This window comes from Lepisma saccharinum, chromosome 3 (assembly GCF_977018435.1).
Source record: "Lepisma saccharinum chromosome 3, izLepSacc3.1, whole genome shotgun sequence".
In the NCBI taxonomy this organism is placed as follows: Eukaryota; Metazoa; Arthropoda; class Insecta; order Zygentoma; family Lepismatidae; genus Lepisma; species Lepisma saccharinum.
Genome location: NC_139231.1, coordinates 53,671,848 through 53,693,831, shown reverse-complemented (window position 1 = coordinate 53,693,831; position 21,984 = coordinate 53,671,848). Strand labels below are relative to the sequence as shown.

Below are 21,984 nucleotides of genomic sequence, written 5' to 3'. Positions count from 1 at the left end.
TGATCTACTGTCCATGCAAGACAATCCTCATATTCAGTCATTAAACTAATAACTGCTTGTCGCTGCTCTTCGGTTAGTTCCGGATTAATATCCAATTCCTTACTTAAGTCGTGATATTCCCCTTTACCTAACGTAGTACCACTACGAAGGTTATCAAGATCAATGGCGTTACATGGAACAATATGTGCAAATGCGTCATCATCATTCATCCCATTATCCATGTCAATTACCTCTGTCGTATTACATGATTTCGTGAGAATTGGTTCGAGTTTCCCTATTACTGTTCCGGCTGGAATAGTAAGTTGACTGTACCCCATATTAACTATTGGAACTGAGTATACTTGGTTTGGTATTACAAGTAGGCGAGGAACTAAACACCTATATTTGGAGTAAACTCCATCACTAATTTCAAGAATATTTTCAGAGTTCATGGCAATATCGGTGGAAGGGTTTTGATATCTTATAGCAATGAATGTGTGTTGCCGTGAGGGCAAAAGAGTGTCTGTTGCTACGATGGCACAGAATTTTAACTCTTTCTTCTTCTTTACTGAAGACTCTGAAACGCAACAAGACGTAGAAGGGAACGTCTTTTCAAGGCCTGAATTTATAAACTCAAGTGAAGCTCTGTCGGTATTCTCTGGTAATGTTGATGCAACAGGCTGTTGATAAAACGTTGTAAAAGAAGCATACTTTCCATTTGGCGTTAAAGTTCCTGTCGAGTCGTGAGTTATGGTCTTCGTCTGACTTTGTTTACATAAAGTGGATGCTCTTGAGGTTGAGTGCAAGTTGTTATTAGTAACAGCTGCGGTTTGCGGCGTGGTGGGGGGAGGGGATATCCGGCGATTCAAGAAGGAGGAGGGGGAAGGCTCTGGTTCTTGCGGTTTCCCTGTATCCTGCCTTATCAAATCTTCGTCGCCAGACTTCCTGATCGGCGTTCTATCAATCGCCCTTTTATTCCGATTTTGCTGGGCCTTTGACTTTACATATTTTGCCTTCCTACTCTCTCTACAAATCTTTTCCAAGCCCTCGCGTCCCACTGACTGTAATAAAACCTCATACATATATTCGCCTAACCCAAGATATGGGTCTTCAAGCTGGATTAAAGGTCCATAGGAAGAAAGGAGAGTGGTATCACCCTGATCTGGTGTCGAACTCGGCACTGGTTGATTTCTCAAATCACTACGTTTAGTCCTTTTGAAAGAGTTAATAAGATACGGGAATCCTAGCGATTCACCATGTACAGTGGCGTGCATAACTGCGCGTGGGTCACCGCTAGCTGCTGGTGACGTCAATTTCACGATGCATTCAGAATTAAAAAAAGAATTAGGTGCCTTGAGGCAAATTTCAAAGGGATTTACCCATTTAACATGTTTTGTCCAAAAATTGGCTCCTAGCAAAACCATGGGGAGTTTATCCCGATTCCTCTGGTTACGGCGCATAATTACAAAATTTACCCATAATTTTACCTTACTCACTATAATAAATAACCGGCATACAGGCAAGTTCTGTGATTCTAGACCCAGTATGGTACTGATACTAACATATCCAATGGCGTTGCGGTTCACATTATAACCTGGTGGTAATAAACAAGCGTCTAATATGCTTACCTGAGATCCTGTATCTAAGAGACCGAGAAACTGTCGTTTAAACAAATTAACAGGAAGATGGGGACGTATATAGTCCGTTTCAACATGGGGACCCAGTGGCGGATCTGACCTAAAATGTTGCAGGGGATTAACATGCGTTGTTTTAGGTGCGAGACGACCCCTAGGCGTGTTGCGCCTCGCCCTTAAGCGTTTGGGTTAGGAGAAGGGGTAGTACGTTCAATACTTTGCCGTCTAGCTGGAAATTCTCTAGCTGGACTTCTATCAAGACGTGCAGGAGATTGACGTCTATTGCCATATGTTTGGTTATTTCTATCAGTATTATCAAATGCAACCCTACGATTTCTTTGCTGCTCCTCATTTCGGTAGGGAGGGCGGCCACGAGAAATACCTGGATTTCTCTGCCTTTGTCGGCATTCTCGGGCCCAATGCCCGGATTTGCCACATGAAAAACAGTTAGTATTAGCTAGATTTGGAGGATTGCGATGTTGAGAATTACGGGACGAAAAGTGAGAGGACTGCCCTCTCGTAAAGTGCATAGTTCGTCGGGAATCATTTGGATTATACTGTCCAGGAAATTGATTCTGTGCTTGCGTCACGTAAGAACGTGCCCTCTCGTTGGTTCTGTTCCCACTGAACCTTGGGTTCGAGTCCCTCCTGGGTTCACCAAAATCTCGGGACCTATTCCCTCTATAACATTGTGCATTTTGAGTGGATCTATTAGCGTAGTACCTATTACCTGCACTATGAGGTGCTCGCGTTGGTGGGGTATCGAACTTAGGTGCTTGTATCTTTGTTTCTTGTTTTTGTTTGGCTAACGCCCTATTTGTAAGAGAAGCCTGCTTCTTGGCTCTCTCTACTATTCTCATATTTGCTAAAAGTTCGTCAAGGTCCTTAGGCTGCATGGGAACTAAACGTTCCACCTGTTCTTCGCGTAACCCACGATAAATATAGTTCATCTTGGATTCATCATTCATGTGTGGGTCAGCTCTATTACAAAGCTTTAAAATACTATAGAAATATTGCTCTGTTGTCTCTACGTCATCTTTCTTTCTAGCGTTTAATTCTAACAGGGCGTCACCTTCAGGGTAAATGGAGGAGAAGGCTTTCTCCAATTCTGTCTTTAAAGCTGAAAAAGAATTAAAAGCTTCCAACCTTTCGCAATGCAATTCCCAATAATCCGACGCCGCGTTCTTCAAATAGGCCGGGAGATACTTAATCTTATCCTGTTCTGACCAACCTAATATAGACGCTACGCGTTCGTAAGTCTGCAAGAATTGTTTGATGTTTTCGCCTCGTCCTCCAGAAAAGGTATCTGGATGTACTGAGGGAACTCTACTGTTCCTACACCCTGCGGAAGGGTTAGAATCCTCTATATCATTAGGCATGTTAGTTTCTGGGCGTGCAACTTCTTCCGAACTATAGAAAACCGTAGGATCTTCTTCCTTAATAGGTTCTAAATGTAAATGGTCACCAAATTGGTCGTCAAGGGGGTCTCTACATTCGGGTCTTAGGCAGGGAATTCGCGCTTGCCGTCTAGCTTGTAACCTTAATCTTTCACTCCTACGCAAATCTTCCATTTACTAACACACATAGTAACATGCATTGCATACACAACTACAGGTTATGCTATTAAGAAAAATACATAGTAATAAAAAGAAATCATGTAATTAGTAACGTGGAACTTATAGGTGTAAGGGTACAAAGTAACGAAACCAGTGTGTAGGGTATTGTCCTATATAGGGTGTGGCCTATGAAACAGGTGACGACATATATATATATATATTAATCTCTAAACACAGATTTGAATTTCGATAGCAATTTGAAAAGGTGCCCCGCATAGTTTCAATAACAGTTTGAAGAGGTGCCCCGCATAGAGTCTCGATAGCAGTTTGAAAAGGTGCCCCGCACCTCCACCATTAAATCTGTCACGTCCTAGGGTGAGACAGAGGCACACAGGGGCGTACCTGTGTGGTGGGGATCGTCGGCCGGTCACTCTACTCTACCTAGCTTATCCATATGCGGAGTTCACGGGAAGAGTAGGAGACATACCTTCCTCTGATATGTCTACGGACTAGCCTTGCCTACCTTAGTGCATAAAGTATAAAACTAGTGACTTCCTGAGGGGGGAAAAAGTGTAATTGCGAGAGGTATTCCAAAAGAGATGGGAGTGTTTGTGTATGTGTGTGGGGAATACTTACATTGAATAGTATAATCCTAGACGTCTCTTTCTACTGTGGGGGCAGGAGTGCCTTCATACGCACGACTGCTCCAGGTCTTCTTAAGTCTTCGTCTTAAAGTAAACCTCTAGGCTAACAGTAGTCACTGTGGACTCATATGAATGGGAAATCATGGGGGGATAACAGATAGAGCAAGATGTTGGGTTTTATAGTTTAATAAGCAACAAAACCAATAAAGACAAAAGAATAAGATGTGATACAAGAATCATGATCTACAAGCTTTCAAGGCTTAGTAATGCTTACCATATGACTACATTGGCCTCTGGGGCTTTTGGGTTCATTACATTTTAAGATGCTAGGCTAACGGATATGAATCCTTCACATGGTACTGTGTAAACAATTATATAAGGGCAGGCGTACAAATATGGCCCTTCTGACATTAGTTCGTTTAATACAAACATATTTCTCCTACCAATGAAGGTGTGTCACCATATCAATGAATGTACTTATCATCATCCTAGCTAATTTTCGGTGTGTGTGTTAGTGTAATTGCTGGTGTTTGTAGGGGCGGTAGTGTATGGGCAGAAAGTGTACCATACTTGAAATATAGAAGTTAGTTAATTACCATACTAAAGATTAGAGAGTTACAGAAGATTATTCTTACCTTCGTAAGAAGAGGCTGTTACCACCGAAGAATCTCAGCGATCGTCTCTGGTGAGGGTGTCGATGAGGGTAACAGACTGAAGTCAAAAGCTTCGAGCATGACGTTTTAAAGTCAGATTATCAGCAAGTGGGAGGTTCCTTGCTCTGTGCAGTGCTCGCCCACGGGTCTCAAAAAGGAGGGGGGAATAGTAGCGGATTGGAGGGCAAAACCACAAAAAGGAATTAAAAGGAAGTTAAGCCATATGTGTGCTAATGACGCCATATCCTATGCTTGTGAACAAGGGTCATGTTATATCCCATGGGCTTACGCCTGGGATTTATCACTTTAGCGGAGACGGATAGGTATTTGTATATGTCTGGGACGGTCAGACATCGACTAACCTTCAACTTTCCCCGTATGGTGTTGGCAAAGAATGCCCTTATTCAAAGTTCTTAGTACCACATGTGCACAGGCAGGGATCCAACAGGGGTCCCATTATGATCACTATTCAGTTGCAAAGTTCTTAGGAATTACATATGGCATGCTCTGATATACGTTGTAGGTCCTGAAACAAAATCTACCTAGGGAGAGTATAGGGTGATCACTGCCAGAGAGGACTCCGTTTGCAATTTAGAATAATAATAAAAAAAAAAGAATTGTCCAAATTTCCGGAGGTGACAGTGTGTCCATTCGCAAACTTTTGTTTGTATAGCGTGTTTTTTTTAGAGTGATAGAACTTTGAATTGAAATAAAATACACAAAAAAATAAGTTTGAAGCCAATTGTGTTTTCATTTGAAAGATAACTTTCTGACATTTACTTTTGAAAATAATTTCCGGCATATGTCCACCACGACTAGCTGTGATGAACCGGATTCGATCAGTCCAATTTTGAACCACTTTTTCAAGTAATTGGGGACGTATGTCGTTAATAACACGAGTTATGTTGGCTTCCAAAGCGTCAATTGTTGCTGGTTTATCAGCATAAACCAGAGACTTTAGATATCCCAAAGAAAATAATCCAGTGGCGTTAGGTCCCATGATCTTGGGACGCCAATTCAGTGACAGCACCGATATTTCCGAAATGCTCTATACGTTTGGCGAACAGAACATTGATTTTGGAAATATATTTCCACAATTTGTAAACGTTGTTGCGGCGTCAGTCTTTCCATGATCATTTGCCAATGCTCACTGATATGAAATGACAAAACAACATGTCATCAAAACAAAACAAATGACAGCTATCCCTATCGAAAGTTCTGTCACTCTTAAAAAAACACCCTTTATGTCAGAAGTGTGAAAATACTTATATGTTCTGCATATGATTTGTTTGAATTTTTTTTTCGTGATCTGTAATACAGTCAGAAAACCTTATATTTTATGCTCAGAAATGTTATTGTATTCTTGAATTAGTTCAGAAAGTAGTAGTAGTAATAATAATTAGGGATGAACCTGTATGCAATTTTTGCCGCTACCAATAAATACGAAATTTACGGATAACCAATACACGATATTCTGCTGATTCAATATAGAATTGAAAATGTTCCTTGTAGATCATGAATGGTTCATTCATTTCCTTAATTTATATGTACATCTGATTACATTGGGTTTTGCGAAAATGCATAATTAGTAATTTAACAAAATTGTGCGAATGATTTATGTTTTTATTCATGAAAATAACATAATTTCACAGTCATTCTCTAAATTATACTCTATTTATACTATTAGGCGCATCCAGAAAGTAAGTTTCCCACTCGCCCACAGGTGGCAGGCCATGTGTATTGAGACCGGTTTTGCGCATGCGTGAGAGGCACATGCCCTGGCTAGTGAATGTCCTAGAAGACGCCTCCCGAAAGTCCTCATTAGCGTCGCGGCAGCGATGAAACATGGCGGCTATTATTCCATTTCCCGCCGCGTGCGAGGTACGTTCCGTGATCAAGTTCTTGAACGCACAAAACGTACAGCCGATGGAAATTCATAATCAGCTGTGCCAGGTGTATGGGTCAGACGTCATGAGCAAGCAGATGGTGCGTCGTTGGTGCAGGACATTGACTGAAGACCGGCAAAATGTGCATGAAGACGAGCGCAGTGGGCGGTCATCGGCCGTTATGGACGAGCTTGTGGAGCAGGTTAAGCAGCGCATATTGGAGGATCGTCGCGTCATGATCACGGAACTCAGCAGCCATTTCCCGCAGATTTTCGGTCGTTGTTGCACGACATTGTTACCAAACGCCTCTTGTTCCGGAAATTGTGAACACAAAGAAAAACGCATGGTCACGGCGCTGACATTTCTGCAGCGTTACCATGATTATGACGATTTTCTCAACCAGATCATCACAGGGGATGAAACATGGGTTGCATACAGCACCCCAGAAAGCAAGCAGCAGTCAGTGCATTGGCGTCACAGTGGATCTCCATGCAGGACGAAGTTCAGACTGTGTCGGCTCGAAAAGTAATGTGCACGGTGTTCTGGGACAGACAAGGCATTCTGCTCATCGAGTTTCTGCCCAGAGGTGAGACTGTGAAAGCTAACCGTTACTGTGAAACACTGGGGACATTGCGACGAGCCATTCAGAACAAGCGACGCGGTAAGCTCAGTGCCAGGGTGATCTTGCTGCACGACAATGCGAAGCCGCATATGGCTAGGCGCACTGCAGCCCTTCTGGACAGGTTCGGTTGGGAGTTGTTCGATCATCCATCGTACAGCCCGGATATCTCTCGCTCCCAGTGATTACCACCTGTTCTTGCACCTGAAAAAGTTCCTGGCCGGTCAACATTTTCACAGCGACGAAGAGGTTCAGACGGCTGTAGCACAGTGGTTCGGCGCGGAGGCGGCGGACTTCTACGACGCAGGTATACAGAAGTTGGTCCCACACTATGTGCTCTATCTGTGGCAATAAATCATTGAATGAAATAATGTTTCCTTTTTGTGCATGACCCCAGGGAAACTTACTTTCTGGATGCGTCTAATATTTATAAATGCAGGGTCTGGCAAAAAGATCTGATTGTTTTATGTCCGCTAGTACTTGGGATGGAGAGTAGATGGAGTTGTGAGAGTGGTGGCGCTGTATGCTGCTTCTCTTGCCATTTCAGTTACCATGGAGCAGTGAAGCGTTATTCATCTTGCGTTTCCCTGGAGACATTTGATTAAAAGAAACGAATCTATAGTGAATACTCAGGGAAGATGTAATGAATAGGGAACGGAACTTTATGTGCTAAAAAACTCAGAAATATTTATTTTTTATGTGTCATAAATGTTGAAAATATGTGATAAAAACAGGAAAATATGTGACAAAAATAAAAACATTTGGTAACAAAAACAAACTATAACATGCATTTTAAACACCTGAAATTAGTTTCTAAATGATTACCTCTTAGCGACCTATTTTTTGGAAGAGTTGCAGCGGATCACCATAGTTTTTTCCAAATTCTCCATTGTAAATCTGTGACGATTATCTCTAAAAAGCATTTGTATTGTGAGAAAGATCGCTCCACGTCACAAGAAACAATTCTTGCATATTTGAAGCACGAAATGTCACTAACGCTGAAGTTTTCCAAAGCTTCCTCTTCCTCTACTTCACCTCCTTCCAAAACACATGCAATTTGGCACAATGTTTGAAAACCTTGGTTTTTCCCCAAAAGTTCTGTACATTTAGACATTTAGATCCAGTGAGTTCTTTCAGTTTCGTTTATACTATACGGACTTTACCAATGGAAGCTGCCAAAGTGTTCGCGGACGATTCAAGCTTTCATATGGAATTAGAGAGAATGGACAGGTTTGTTGAGATGTATGCCAATTCGACTTTTAAGGAGGGCTCCATCAACAGTTCTTGCAGAATTCTTCTTTGTCGAGATCATTTACAACAGATACATAACATCTGCATCGCGTAACTACAGGTGTAGGGGGAAGGGGAACCTCAGGACATTTTTGTTTAAAAATGTCTATTCTTCTAGGCGACTTGATAAAAACTTTCTTCCCATTTGAAACCAGTTTATCGACATTGGGAAAAAGAGCTCTTATCTTTTCACATATTCTATGCAACGCATGCGCGACACATGTAACGTGCACCATTTTGGGGTAGCTAATGGCAAGACCACTGCATGTAAGCTGCAGCATCTGTCAAGAGAAGAACATTGTCAAATTTTATGCCTTCTGGCCACAATAGCTGCATTGCTTCATTAAAAAGCCTTGCTATCGTTACGTGTAGCCAGCCCCAGCTACTCGCAGCTATTTTTTCCCAATAGGATCGTAGGCGAGGTGCCAGAAGTCTGCCAGCGAGGGTGCTCAAAGACAAAACAAACCTAGCACTCTCGATATGAAAGAGGTGGGGAGAATAAACATTTTTCCTTCGAGGATTTCGAGGTAGATGAAGTCAATGAGCGATTTTATGTATTTAAAATGAAAATTCGCAAAATATGTATTTACATACGGAAAACTGGAAAATATGTGTTTTTATGTAAAATAAAATTTGCTGTGTTGACATATAAGGCTATGATCAGAATTTTTGCAAAAATGAGGGTAAAAAAAAAAAAGGTAAAGTGCTCCCCTGTGCATAGCACCACGCCATGAAGGCGTATAGGGGGTGTGGGGGTAACGCCCCACACTTTCTTGATCCGGTCATGAGTGGGGGTGATGTGATCAGCATCACGCCCCTAACCGCCTTTACCCCCCAGGGTTTCCCCCAGGTACCCAATGTTATTCGACGCTGGGTGGGCGCCGGGGCCGCTTCCAACCTTAGAAAAGTTCCCGGATTTGAACCGGCCGGGGATCGAACCCGGGACCTTTAGCATGGTAGTCAGACGCGTTACCGACTGAGCCACCGCGGCAAAAATGAGGGTCTCTATCTTATCGCAGAAAAAACATTTATTTACCTGAAGTTCCTTTCCCTAGTAATGAACGGCCTGTTCGCTGTGAACGAGTGACAGTGTGGTGCAGTGTGTGTGTAATTTAGGAACCATTGGCCCATATTTTTTTCTAGGTAGGTGGCCGTCAGTTCAAATTGCTACGTTTCGTGGTTACTCGGTTTCCTGGCACCAGAACTCAGGAAGCGTAGTATTCCCGTGCCTCGAGTGTTGTTATAACAGGAAGGGGCAACATCCCAGACAGCATGGACTTCAATGGCAGTTGTTAACTTTGTTTCCAGATCATGTCATTTTCCGCCGATGCGACTTCTTCCTTTGGGGATATCTCAAAGGCAAGGTTTACATTGAGATAGCCCGAACGGTAGCTGATATGAAAGAAGCGTTCGTTGCGAAATGAAAGCCCTGCCCCCCAGCAATGGTTCAGCGAGCTCTTCATAACTTCAGTGACACTCACGGAATGCATCCGAAAATATGGTCATCATTTGAACGATTCCAGTTTTTGAACCTAAATGCTGTACCGTGATATCCCCTTCCTTTACTTTTATAAATGGCACAGATGTCTGTATTAAAGGATACAATACAATACTTTCTAGCAACTCGCACAACTGAATAATTTTATTTCTTTATCCGTCAGATCTTTTTGCGGACCCTTAAAATTATCGGTAACCTTTACTGATTAAGCGATACACAGTATAGATGGCCAAACGGATCCGGATCCGGATCCGAAAATTCCGTATCCGGATCCGGATCCGAGAGTTTCGTATCTCAATCCCATTATAATATTACCACACCTTAAAAGGTATTATGATCTTCGATTACAAAGAAATTTTTCATTAGTTAGTCCTACAATAATTTTTTTCAAGTGTTGTTTCTAAAATACTTTGCTACGCTTCGGCTAACACACTCGTGCACAAAAATAATCTTACTTGTTTAACATAAAATGTCAGAGGTGATTTTTTAAATGCCATTGAAACGAATATGCATTCATTCGAATGTATTGGAAATGGAAACACGCATAAATGTGAGACAATCCATTCCAGGATGAAACCTTTAACACATATAACAAGATAGAAATGTTATACAAAAATTATACAATTTTTCTACAGTTACAGTTTTACAAATTAAAATAAAACATTATAATATATGCAGTGTTATATAATTACAAAGTGTAAGACTAACAAGGGAGGTTATCTAAGTGTCCCCCTCCGATTTCCATGAAACTTGGCAGGTGTATAGTGGGACCCAAAGGAAGAAATACGTGTTTTTTTGTTTCAGCTAAAAAACTGTTTTAGGGGGCAAAACCCCCTCAAATGTCAAGATGAGGACAAATTGAAGTGAGGATCTGACCCCTCTTTCCCCCTCCGATTTCCATGATACTTGGCAGGTGTGTGTATAAACGGGCCCAAAGGTAGAAATAAGTTTTTTTTGTTTCAGCTAAAAAACTGTTTTAGGGGGCAAGCCCCCTCAAATGTCAATATGAGGACAAATTTAGGTGGGCATTTGACCTCTGTGTCCCCCTCCGATTTCCATGAAACTTGGCAGGTGTATAGTGGGGCCCAAAGGAAGAAATACGTGTTTTTTTGTTTCAGCTAAGAAACTGTTTTACGCGGCAAAACCCACTCAAATGTCAAGATGAGGACAAATTGAAGTGGGGATCTGACCCCTGTGTTCCCCTCCGATTTCCATGAAACTTGGCAGGTGTGTGTATAAACGGGCCCAAAGGAAAAAATACGTTTTTTTTTGCTTCGGCTAGAAAACTGTTTTAGGGGGCAAAACCCCCCTCAAATGTCAAGATGAGGACAAATTTAAGTGGGCATTTGACCCCTGTGTTCCCCTCCGATTTCCATGAAACTTGGCAGATTTATAGAGGGGCCCAAAGGAAGAAATACATGTTTGTTTTTTTTGTTTCGGCTAAAAATCTGTTCTAGGGAGCAACCTCCCCTCAAATGTCAAGATGAGGACAAATTGAAGTGGGAATCTGACCCCTGTGTTCCCCTCCGATTTCCTTGAAACGTCGCAGGTGTAGAGAGGGGCCCAAAGGAAGAAATACGTGTTTTTCTGTTTCAGCTAAAAACTGTTTTAGGGGGCAAAATCCCCTCAAATGTCAAGATGAGGACAAATTGAAGTAAGGATCTGATCCCTGTGTCCCCCTCCGATTTTCATGAAACTTCTCAGGTGTATAGAAGGGCCAGAGGAAGAAATACGTGTTTTTTTTGTTTCGGCTAAAGAAATGTTTTAGGGGCAAAACCCGCCTCAAATGTCAATATGAGGACAAATTGACGTGGGGATCATCTGACCCCTGTGTTCCCCCTCCGATTTCCATGAAATTTGGCAGGTGTATAGAGGCGCCCTATGCCCCCTGTTTCTTCCTATGCCATATTTACGTGGTTTTGGGGTTGGATCCCCACTTCAATTTCTCCTCATGTTGACATTTGAGGGGGGGTCCCCCTAAAACGGTTTTTTTTTTTAGCTGAAACACAAAACACCTATTTCTTCCTTTGGGCCCCTCCATACACCTGCCAAGTTTCATGGAAATCGGAGGGGGAGACTTAGACCTCCCTTGTAAGTGTATTAATTAATTACAAATCGCGCACACACACACACTATATATATGTGTGTGTGTATGTATTTTATATATATATATATGTATATTAGCAGGTAACAATATGTTATAAACACATTCTTTACTTTCCAAAGAAGCGCATGTGGGATGGCAAAACTGATCCGGATCCAAAAATTCTGGATCCGAAAGTACCGGATCCGGAACCAACCGGAGCGGATCCGGATCTGGCCATCCCTAATACACAGCGGGTGTGCCTATATTGGCCAGAACTGATAAGGTACTAATTAATCTGTCCCATCTTTAATAATAATAATAATAATAATATAAAAGAAGGTGAGGATGCTATGAATATGAGGGAAATTGGAGCAGGCCAGTGTAAAGTAAATGGAAAATAGTAATGAACTCTGTATCAAGTACTCTGACAAAAATTTGAGGTTTCTGTAAAACCCGGGGAAAATATATTGGAAATTTGTGTAGAAAGTCTGTTCAAATTTCTGTGTTAGATAAATATAGAAGTTATATTACGAGGTTCACCCTTTGCCAAAAATATTGAATTGTGGCGCACTCAACCATCTTTAGGGCTTTCACTGGAATACGACTATGTTTAAAAATATTTTTGTATACATTTTGAGCAGAAGAATTGCAATATCATATGACACAGTATTCTCCAAACTGGATTTATATTTATTTGTTGTATTGTGTTTCGTTGATTGTTCGTGCATTTTAACATGCAAAATAATGTGTGAACGAAAAAATAAAATTAGGTATACTTCATACAGTTCTAAATGTACAAGGTGCCCGCCAATCATTTTTTATCTTGGTACTGCTGATCCGGTTCCGGCTGAAATTGTCGAGAAGCCAATGCTCCTCAAATAAGTGTTTTTGATGCTGCCTGTCAAGTAGTCTCGAGCTGATTGAGCCGAGTTCTCGACTCACAATCTCACTACCGAAGGTTCCGGGTTCGAGACTTGTACATGTTTCGTCGCTTTTGTTCTCTCATCGGCTTTGATGTAATCCTCTTTGTCGGCGAAATTGATCTATAAAGAGTCGACCTTTTCGGCGGAGTGGTTAGCACAACGCTCTATACGACGCCACGGCTCCTGGGTTTGGATCCCGGTCGGGCCATTCGTGGTCTTTGTGAATGTTCCTTCATCAGTTTCATCGTATCATCACTCTTTCTGATCGTCGCGATTAACCGAAAGTGGCAGAAAGCGATGCTAAATAACAAAAGTCCAATCAGACTTATCTAAAGAACTGCGGAATACGATATTACATAATAAAATGCAAACAAATGCACGAGATAGCCCCACGCCAAGGCTTCCCTCCCAATCAACTTGCGTAAAACATTTTCGGCTGTCATTTGTACAGAAACCAGATGGACCCGCCTACAAATGGAATCAGAACTCTCTTATTTCTGTGGTGTCAGATATTGGCAACATTGTAGATGAACTGCGACGACAAGGTTCTCATTACCATTGCATCGAATTGGGAACATGGTGTCAGGCATATTGCGACGGTTTAGAGCAAGCATTGTTGCTGAAACTGGCAGTGATTGATATTAGTTCATGTTTATTCATTACTTTAGTTTACATTAGAGGAACCTTTGTTCAGTAATGTTCTACGCACTTCACATTTAACATGATTTTAATGTGCAATTTCTACAAATTTGTTTACAAATATATGGACAACTGAACGAACTTACCCATGAATATTCTTTGGTTCGATCATAGTTCGATAGTTTTTCGTTCCAGTTAATAATTGTTTTCAACTTTGGGACAGTTAAAATAATCGCAACGTTATCAAACAATGCAACGGGGCCGTATCTGTGTTGCCAAACCAGAGAGAGGTTACATCGAACCTAAAAATAGATATAAAATAAGTTAAAGAGCTAGATTTACGCAAGTGCATCCTTGTGATGATCATGCCATGCTTCAAAACACTAGTTCCTGGATTCACATACAACATAAAGATGCCTGAACACTGAAGGAGTGCTTGCTGTTACTGCTACGTAATTAATCTCCACACGTGTCTGTTATAGGTAGCTTTTTTCCCGCCCTCGCTCTTGTCCAATGTGTGTGTGAGCATCCCAAGACCGGGATAATTGAGTTGGTCGTTTCTTCTGCTTACTTAAAATTCTGTGGAGAATAAATATGAATGGAATGTGCGATAAACTCGAAACTTTAAATCATTTATGAACGTAGTACCAATTTTATTGAAATAACGATAAATGTTTGATATGTCTACATGAAAAGGATTAGATTTGGAGCTGGAATTCCAGTGAAGGGAGTAAAGTGCTCAATTTAGTAACCTTAGGAGATAAACATGGCAAAAGGGCAAGCAGATTTGTTTCGAAAAGAGCCAAGTTGACATCGAGGCTCAGATTGTGTGTTTCAGGAGATTCGCGCGGAAAGTTGAAAGCTGAGAAATTTGGCAACAGCCGAGGCGGTCAGCTTCGATCAATGAGCTCTGGAGAACTCGCTGTGTGATTCAATGCTTGTGTAACTGATACAAATACAGCACTGCCGGCTGCGATCTGAGTTTCGTTTCGCTCGTCATCTGTGTCTGAAGGTATGTCTTTCATGTTAATATGTTTGAGATATTTTTCCAGGCATACGTATGTTCGCATTTGGTTAGTCATTCTGGCAGATCTTAATTGTTCATTATCATCGGTCGGTACGTGCAGCAAGAGTGCGTCGCTAATGAATGTGAATCTTCCATCTGCCTATGCGAACAGCATGTGTAGTGCTTTATTGTGTCGAAAGTACTGTTAATATCCGTTTCTCAAAATACTAGTTGGTGTAGGGATTACATGTACATACTGTATTCAGAAAGCAGATATTCTGGGTTCGATTACTGGGTACGGTACGTGATCTTTTATTCTCTGCTCACTTCAAAGTTTCCATTTTCCGTAGCGATCAAGCAAACTGCATTGGATGCTGAAATCACCTTGGAAAATACAATGCTACCGTGTGCAAAACTCCTCACTCACGTGCCATTGGAAAGAATGAGATTTGATTTGCTAGTGAATCGTAGAAACACTTAATTCAAAGGAATGTTGCGTCTATCGGCATTGTTCATCAGCACGTTTCGACACGTTTGTTTGCTTAAGTGTCCAGTGACAAAGGCCACATGTGCATAAAGTTCCGTTCATTAAGCTTGCCTCATGAAGATACATGCAGCAACCATAATCACACATTATAATCTTATGTTTTACATTTGCCATGTTGCGTTTTGCCTGCAAAGTATTGATATTTCCATGTGAATACAAACTACTATATTTGCGTTATGTTTCTTGACTTCGTTTGATGTTATTTATCGATCAAGCTAAATAGAAACATCCTTCTTTGTCCGTGTCGACTACCTTTATCTCGGAGACGGCTGTACAGATAATTATTAAACGGAAAAGACCTACCAAAAAGTAGCTAATTGGACAATTCACGAACTCGATCGCCTCCTCTGTGTGGCCGTGAGAGCCAGCAATCAATCGAAGAAAAGTGGCAAATTTTCTCAATTTTTAAGATCTAGCAGATGCACGTTTGGCGCGACATAAATTATTTCTCGTTTAGCCCGTCCGTCTAGATGGAGTCATCAATCGGTACAGTTTTAATATCTGATATGTGTATCTAACGCTTTGATAAGCCGCGAAATGCCACCATATATTCTTGATTAGCCTTACTATTACGTGTTCTCAACAATCGAAATCAGTCAATACGTGTTTGTTTCTCAGAAACTCCTACAGATGAAAACAAAATCCAGTGGACAGAAACTTATTTCTAATATTAAACTAACGTTACATATATCTAATGTGCATGTCAGTCAGTAATGGATACATGTCTAACCTTCAATATCTCGGGAGTAGATTAAGCAACAAACGTACAATTTTGTGTACCTCAAGACACAAAATATCACCTTACTTCTGCAAAATATTCTCAGTTTGTCCGTCCATTCGATAAGTGTTAATTTTCCAGGAATCGAACAATATTGAATACTACTTTCCTAAATACTTTCAAAATATCAGGAAGACCTAGACTTCAAGAAATGAAGGAATCCAGCGTTTTGAAAATAGAAAAGAGAAAGAGTTATCCCTTACAAGAGCTTTCAAAACATAGCTGAGATTACAAAAAATGACTGTTGTTTATTTAATGAGATTTCTACGAGTCAAACCTCATTATGGTAGTAGCCCAGTCTTCGAATAACATTAGAAACCAGATTTGACTGTGATTAAAATGTATTACAGTTATCTCCAAGAGACCCCAGGTCACAAGGCACAAATTTCACAACACGAGTTTTTCCACTTGCACTCTCTGCTGAACCTTTCATGATTGAAAATTAAAACTAAATCTGACCTACTTGGAGAATTGACAGATCGTCAGAATGCAATTGATAAAAGAGGATATGAGAATTATTTCCTTGTCAAGTACCAATGTGAGATGCGTTGAATGTGATTTACAACAAATTATTTACGTTTCTAAATGCCAGGAAACCACTATGTTATAAAGGACGATTTGCCAACTACAGTTTCACGGTTTATAAGTACTAAAGGCTGTAATTGCTGCTAATGGTATGAAGGCATCATCACCTCGTCAAAGTTTGACATAAATGCTTATAAATCAATCCCTGTGTTTTGATGCCACGATCTATATTTTTCCTTTCTCGCCTAAATCAGATAAAAGTAGAGAAATGAATGTATTGAAGCACAACTTTGTTTCAATCGAAAAATTACAATCATCTTCTACAAGTATTTTAAGTATTTTGTAACAACTTTTTCATATTTTCATGGAAAAGCAAAGGAAAATAAAGTGATAAACTACCACAATGATACAGCATTACGATAATAGTAACAACAAGTCAATACGCTAAAACATAATCTAAGAAGTTGCTCAATCAAGTAATGACGCACTTAAGAAAGGTGTATCTCGAGCGTTCGGACATACCACACTCGTCACAAATGGTCGTATCTTGTTTATGCCCCTTTTTATACCACTAGATAAAAAGCAATTTTTGAGAATATTGCTTGAAAAGAAACTTTAATCTTCAGTAAACACGCATCCGAAATATTAGTTTCAGAAGTGAAATATTGTTTCTGTAGTAATAGTTCTAAAATGTGTGAAAACCTTTATATTGATCTCCTGAAAAATTGCAAAAATGTAGATACGACACTTCGTGATGAGGACGACGATATATTTCCAACCCTATTAGCATTCAGTTTTATTTTTCACCATGTTCTCTTACATTGGATAATTTTGTGCTGATGTTGTTAGCGAGAGAGAATTATCTGCTGAGTTGACGGTTCTGTTTTAATTCTTGAATCTCGCATAAAAGACAGTAGCTTGCTGTGAGCTCCGCACGTGTGGCAAGTCCCGTACCGAAGGCGGTAAGGGGGCCTTGTTTCTACTCGAAAATTCCATATATTTTCTTCGTAAACTCACATTATGGCATGTTATTCAGTAATAGAATCATTGCTAATACTATAATTTAATGTATATTGTCTAAACATAGAATTATCGAAAATCGGTGCGGATGTTACAACCGAGACCTGTCTGTGACTACCTAACTCTTCGGCGATAAGTAGATTTTAATAGCAAATGTTCAATGACAACCTCTACCACCGCCGTAGAGTTAGGCAACACACACAACACCTTGCAGGGAAGCGAGTATTTCACGATCTGTGTGTCCCATTTTTATTGCCGGTGACTGTACATTTTCATTTTACTTACTTTTGTAAGTTGAAGTGTAAATAATTTAAATATTAGCATCATATAGATACAATTCGATTCAATAAAGCATTTATCAAATTGACGTGCGATTAGAAGAAGATACTTTACATTCTCTGATGGCAAATTAATTGGTGCTACGAGATAAGACAAAAATTGATGTATTATTTTTAAAAGCTGAAGATTCTTGCTCTTTAGAGAACACAGTTTTATGTACAGTCCGAAGAGTTTGGCAGTTGTTAAGAACTTGAAAAACATTGAAATTCCTAAACTTGGACGCCATACCGAAAAGCAACCTTTGACTGTTACAAAAGTACGTACATGTTACATGATCTGTCTGCCCTTTCTGTCAAAAGAAATATGCATTATAGTCGTTTTAGGGCATGTTTTAATGATTCCATAAGGACAGCCGACTCGATGGCTGAGCGCGTTAAGTAGTCGACTTTTCATATCACGCCACGGAAGTTTCCAGGTTCGAATCCCAGCCTAGGAATGTGTGTGCTTTGTGAGTGTCCCTTCACCAGTTTCATCAAAACTAGTGTTAACACCAGTTTTCTCCTACAATGTTGCGTTGTTGCTGTTTCACACGCTCGCCTACAGTGGCGGCGATTCCTCGTTCTAAGGCCTCTCAATGCCAAGCCTTGTCTGCAAAGAGACGGTAAACTGTGCTTCTCCCCTCAAGTTTTTGGCACCCAATCGCCGCTACTGCTCACCTACAAGGAGTACATGGAAACCAATTAGAAACAGTGATGTGAGTAGAATAGGTCACAAACAATAAAGAGCAAACACATTAGCATCGGTTGTGGGCCCACTTCGAGCACACTTGATGAGAATTATTCCCCTTCTTTTTCTGAATTTATTTTATCGCTGACCAAAATTATTTCTGGTGATTTGCTGTGGATGCATGCCTCTTTAACGACGAAAGACAATCGCCATATTATCAATAAAGTAACTCATCGTAACACGCGCACACATAAATATACGAGGGGCGTTCAAGTCAAACCAGGTCTTAGAATAACGGAACACATTTGAACGTAAAGAAAAGGTTTTTATTTTTCGATGTAATGCCCCTCTACACACTTTTTCCCGAATATCTCTGGAGCGGGCGAACGAAAACAAGTCTCTGCACAAGTAGTGGCGCAAGACGGCTCCACCAATGAACTCGTGAGAGGAACGGGATTGCGTGGAGGGAGTAAAGCGACTGCAGTTACCAGCCTTTCCAGCAACGTGTACTGCTTCGCTCTGCCCACTCGATTCCCCCCCTTCTCTGCCGCTATGCGCGGCCTTGTTCCAGAGATAGTTTGGACAGGGTATAGAGTGCATTCACACATATCTTTGCCGTTGTGCACATACCAATTTTCGTTTCGGCTCCCTCTCTCTTAGGATCACGTGTTCTACGCTGCTCGCCAACCTTCACCATTGTTGCCATATTGTCATTCCATTCCTGGACACACTCGCGCAAACATCATTGAAAACAATTGAATAGCGCTCCAGCTCGCGGTTCACACCGTTCGGCAGGGACGGTAATGTGGCAATATAGCATGACGAAGCGGTTGGTTCTTTTATGCAGTGCATGTTCATTGGCTAGCTAGTAACTAGTGTTGCCAACTGTAATAATGAAGCACTATTTCTGTCACGGAAGGAGAAAGGCAGTTAAAGTGACGGTGAGTTTTGTTGGATTGGAAGCACCATATTTTTATTTTATACTAAGTATTTGACCGATTTGACGTTGTGTGCGTGTATTGCGTGTGTATGTGAAAGTGTGTGTTTGTTAATGAACGTTAAATTCCATAATGCCTCCAGTTCTGTCAAAGTTGAAATCAAAAACCTTGCATAGCCAGGCTCGGGAAATTCACAAATTGTTCATATTTCATAATTTTGGAATTGTTCAAAAGAAATAAATTATGTGGCGCCATGAGTATTTCAACACGTGTTCTTGTAGAAATGCGATGCATATTGTTTTCTGTGTTAAAATTACCATGCTTTGATGGGTGACAAGTTCATAGCAAAAATGATAATAATAAAGCCGCGCAGCTTATTGTCTAGCGGCAGTATATGTACTTGTTATTGTTGTGGAAGCCGGCATCGTTTGTAAATGTACAACAAAGTCAACCGACTGTCGCCGATCACAGAGAGGCAATAATACTGCTTGAGGAGGAGTGTTGTGGTCCAATTGTCGCGGTTTAACACGTTCGCATGTTATTAGTTCTCAAAGCAGTGGTAGTGTCGGTCGTGTATTATCTGCCGTTGCAGTTCCGTCAGGCCCGTAGCTAGAGGGGGCAGGGGGCGACTACCTCCCCCCCTTCTGTGAAAACTACAGAACTCATTCCTACTTGGAATTCTCGCTAATCTTTACAATTATATCATGTGTTACTCTAGCAACATAACAAAGATTTTGTGATTTATTAGGGTGTATGGGATTCCGTATAATGTCGTATCGGGGGGGATTCCCTTCCAGATTTAGACTTCGGTAAATGATTTCGCAATTTTCAGTATCTAGAACAGTTGTGACATTTTGAGTATTTTTGTATTAAAGGTGCCTAATGTGTTCGGATGTTTTTCTTGGATGTGTTGCTATGAACTTGGAACTGCTTAAAGTTTGTTTTCCAAGTCTACCTTTTGGAAATAGTGATTCATGTCGTAGAGAGAGGGAGTGGATATTTGATTTCTGTTACTTAGCGTTGCTTTTCTGCCACTTCTAGCTAATCGCAACAATGAGTAATGACTTGAAATTGATACACACACTCATAAACAGTGCCGCAACCACAGGTGTGCAGATGGCATTGTCCCTCCCCCCTGCGACCTTGGACGGAAGTTCATTCTAGGGGAAGCAAACATTGAAGTAAAAAAAAAACAAAGACTAGGAGAATCTAAGAATAGCAGGACAATTGGATACCCATGATGGAATTAGTTTTTACGTGTTCCTTGCATTTTTCTTCCAGACTGTCAATGGCACTTGCAAGGGGCACAGAGGGGCAATTGCCCCCTATCGATTTCAAAATTTATACAAATAAAAATACATTTCGTAAAATGTTCTTGCTCGCTTCGCTCGCAATGTCTGCTATTCTTATAGTCCAAGTTCAGAGCCAAAGTTATGGGGTGGCGGGAGTCGGCCCTGGGAGCCAAACGATCTACACTGGTGTCCAAAATTAAGGTGACAAAGGGAAAAAATGGGAAAAGTCGCAAATACGTGCATGAAAATGGACAACACTTTCGGGAAATATGCAACACGTCGCAACACTTCTATTGAAACACTCCAGGGAAGGATAGTGCGTGACGTCATTGCACAATTGTGGAAAGGGAACTGCTGTGCTGCAGGTGAGCAATTTGCAGACGGCAGAAACCTCGTCAGTAGACAGCTGTAGGTGGACGAACGAGCATGATGGCTCATCACCAACGTCTGGACGATGCAATGTGATGGCGAGCAATTGGTCGAATGGAAACAGGGCAGTCACAGGCCGACGTGGCAGGGTGGTTGAATGTGTCACGCCAAGTGGTCTCCAGAATGTGGAACAAGTTCCAGAAGGCAGGAACCATAACAAGATAACCAGGGCGAGGGAGGCCACGACGGACAACACCAGCCGATGACCGTTATTTGACAATTACGGCCCGTCGCTATAGAAACAGGACTGCAACTCAGCTCTTCAAGGACCTGTATGCTGCGACTGGAGCCTCAATGTCACGCCAAACTGTGTACAGACGACTCAATGCGGCAGGACTCTTTGCAAGACGACCAGTGGTGTGCATCCCCCTCACCCCCTATCACCGACACGAGCGATACATGTGGTGTCACGAACACGGACAATGGACCCAAGAACAGTGGTCATCTGTGCTTTTCACAGATGAATCGCGCTTCAGTCTCCACAGTGACTCGCGGCGAATGTGTGTATGGCGAGAGCCTGGGACGCGTTTTCATCGATCTTGCATCCACGAGGTTGACCAATACCGCGGTGGTGGCATCATGGTCTGGGGAGGGATAATGAGTGGTGAACGTACGCCCCTGTATGTGCTAAACCGAGGCAAACTCACTGCCCAGAGGTACAGGGATGACATTCTGGAACCAATAGTGCGACTTTTTCGAGGGGCTGTTGGCCCAGAATTCTTGTTCATGGACGATAATGCCCGTCCACATCGTGCTCAACTTGTGGATGAGTACCTGGAAGGTGAGGATATTCGACGGATTCCATGGCCTGCACGTTCACCCAACCTAAATCCGATCGAACATGTGTGGGATGCATTGGGGAGGCGGCTTGCAGCATGTCCTATCTCTCCACAAACCCTCAACGAGCTTCGATGTGGTCTCTTGGAAGAATGGGATGCCTTGCCCCCGGAACTTATTGACACCCTCATGAACAGCATGGGAAACCGTTGTGCGGCATGTATTGCTGTTCGTAGTGACCATACTCCTTATTAAGGGGC

At 41.5% G+C, this 21,984-nt stretch overlaps 1 protein-coding gene across 3 annotated transcripts in view; it reads left to right on the top strand.

Annotated features, from left to right (window-relative positions):
• The window catches only part of LOC145985040 (synaptosomal-associated protein 25-like), a 187,170-nt gene that overhangs the window by 78,570 nt on the left and 86,616 nt on the right, over positions 1 to 21,984 (top strand). Inside the window, exon 1 of one of the 3 annotated variants that reach the window (XM_083118553.1) lies at positions 14,318 to 14,419. The exons of the other annotated variants lie outside the window; for them this stretch is intronic. The gene's annotated coding sequence lies outside the window, so the exon portion shown is untranslated. Of the gene's footprint in view, positions 1 to 14,317; positions 14,420 to 21,984 lie in introns of those variants that run through there. 3 annotated transcript variants of the gene reach the window in all.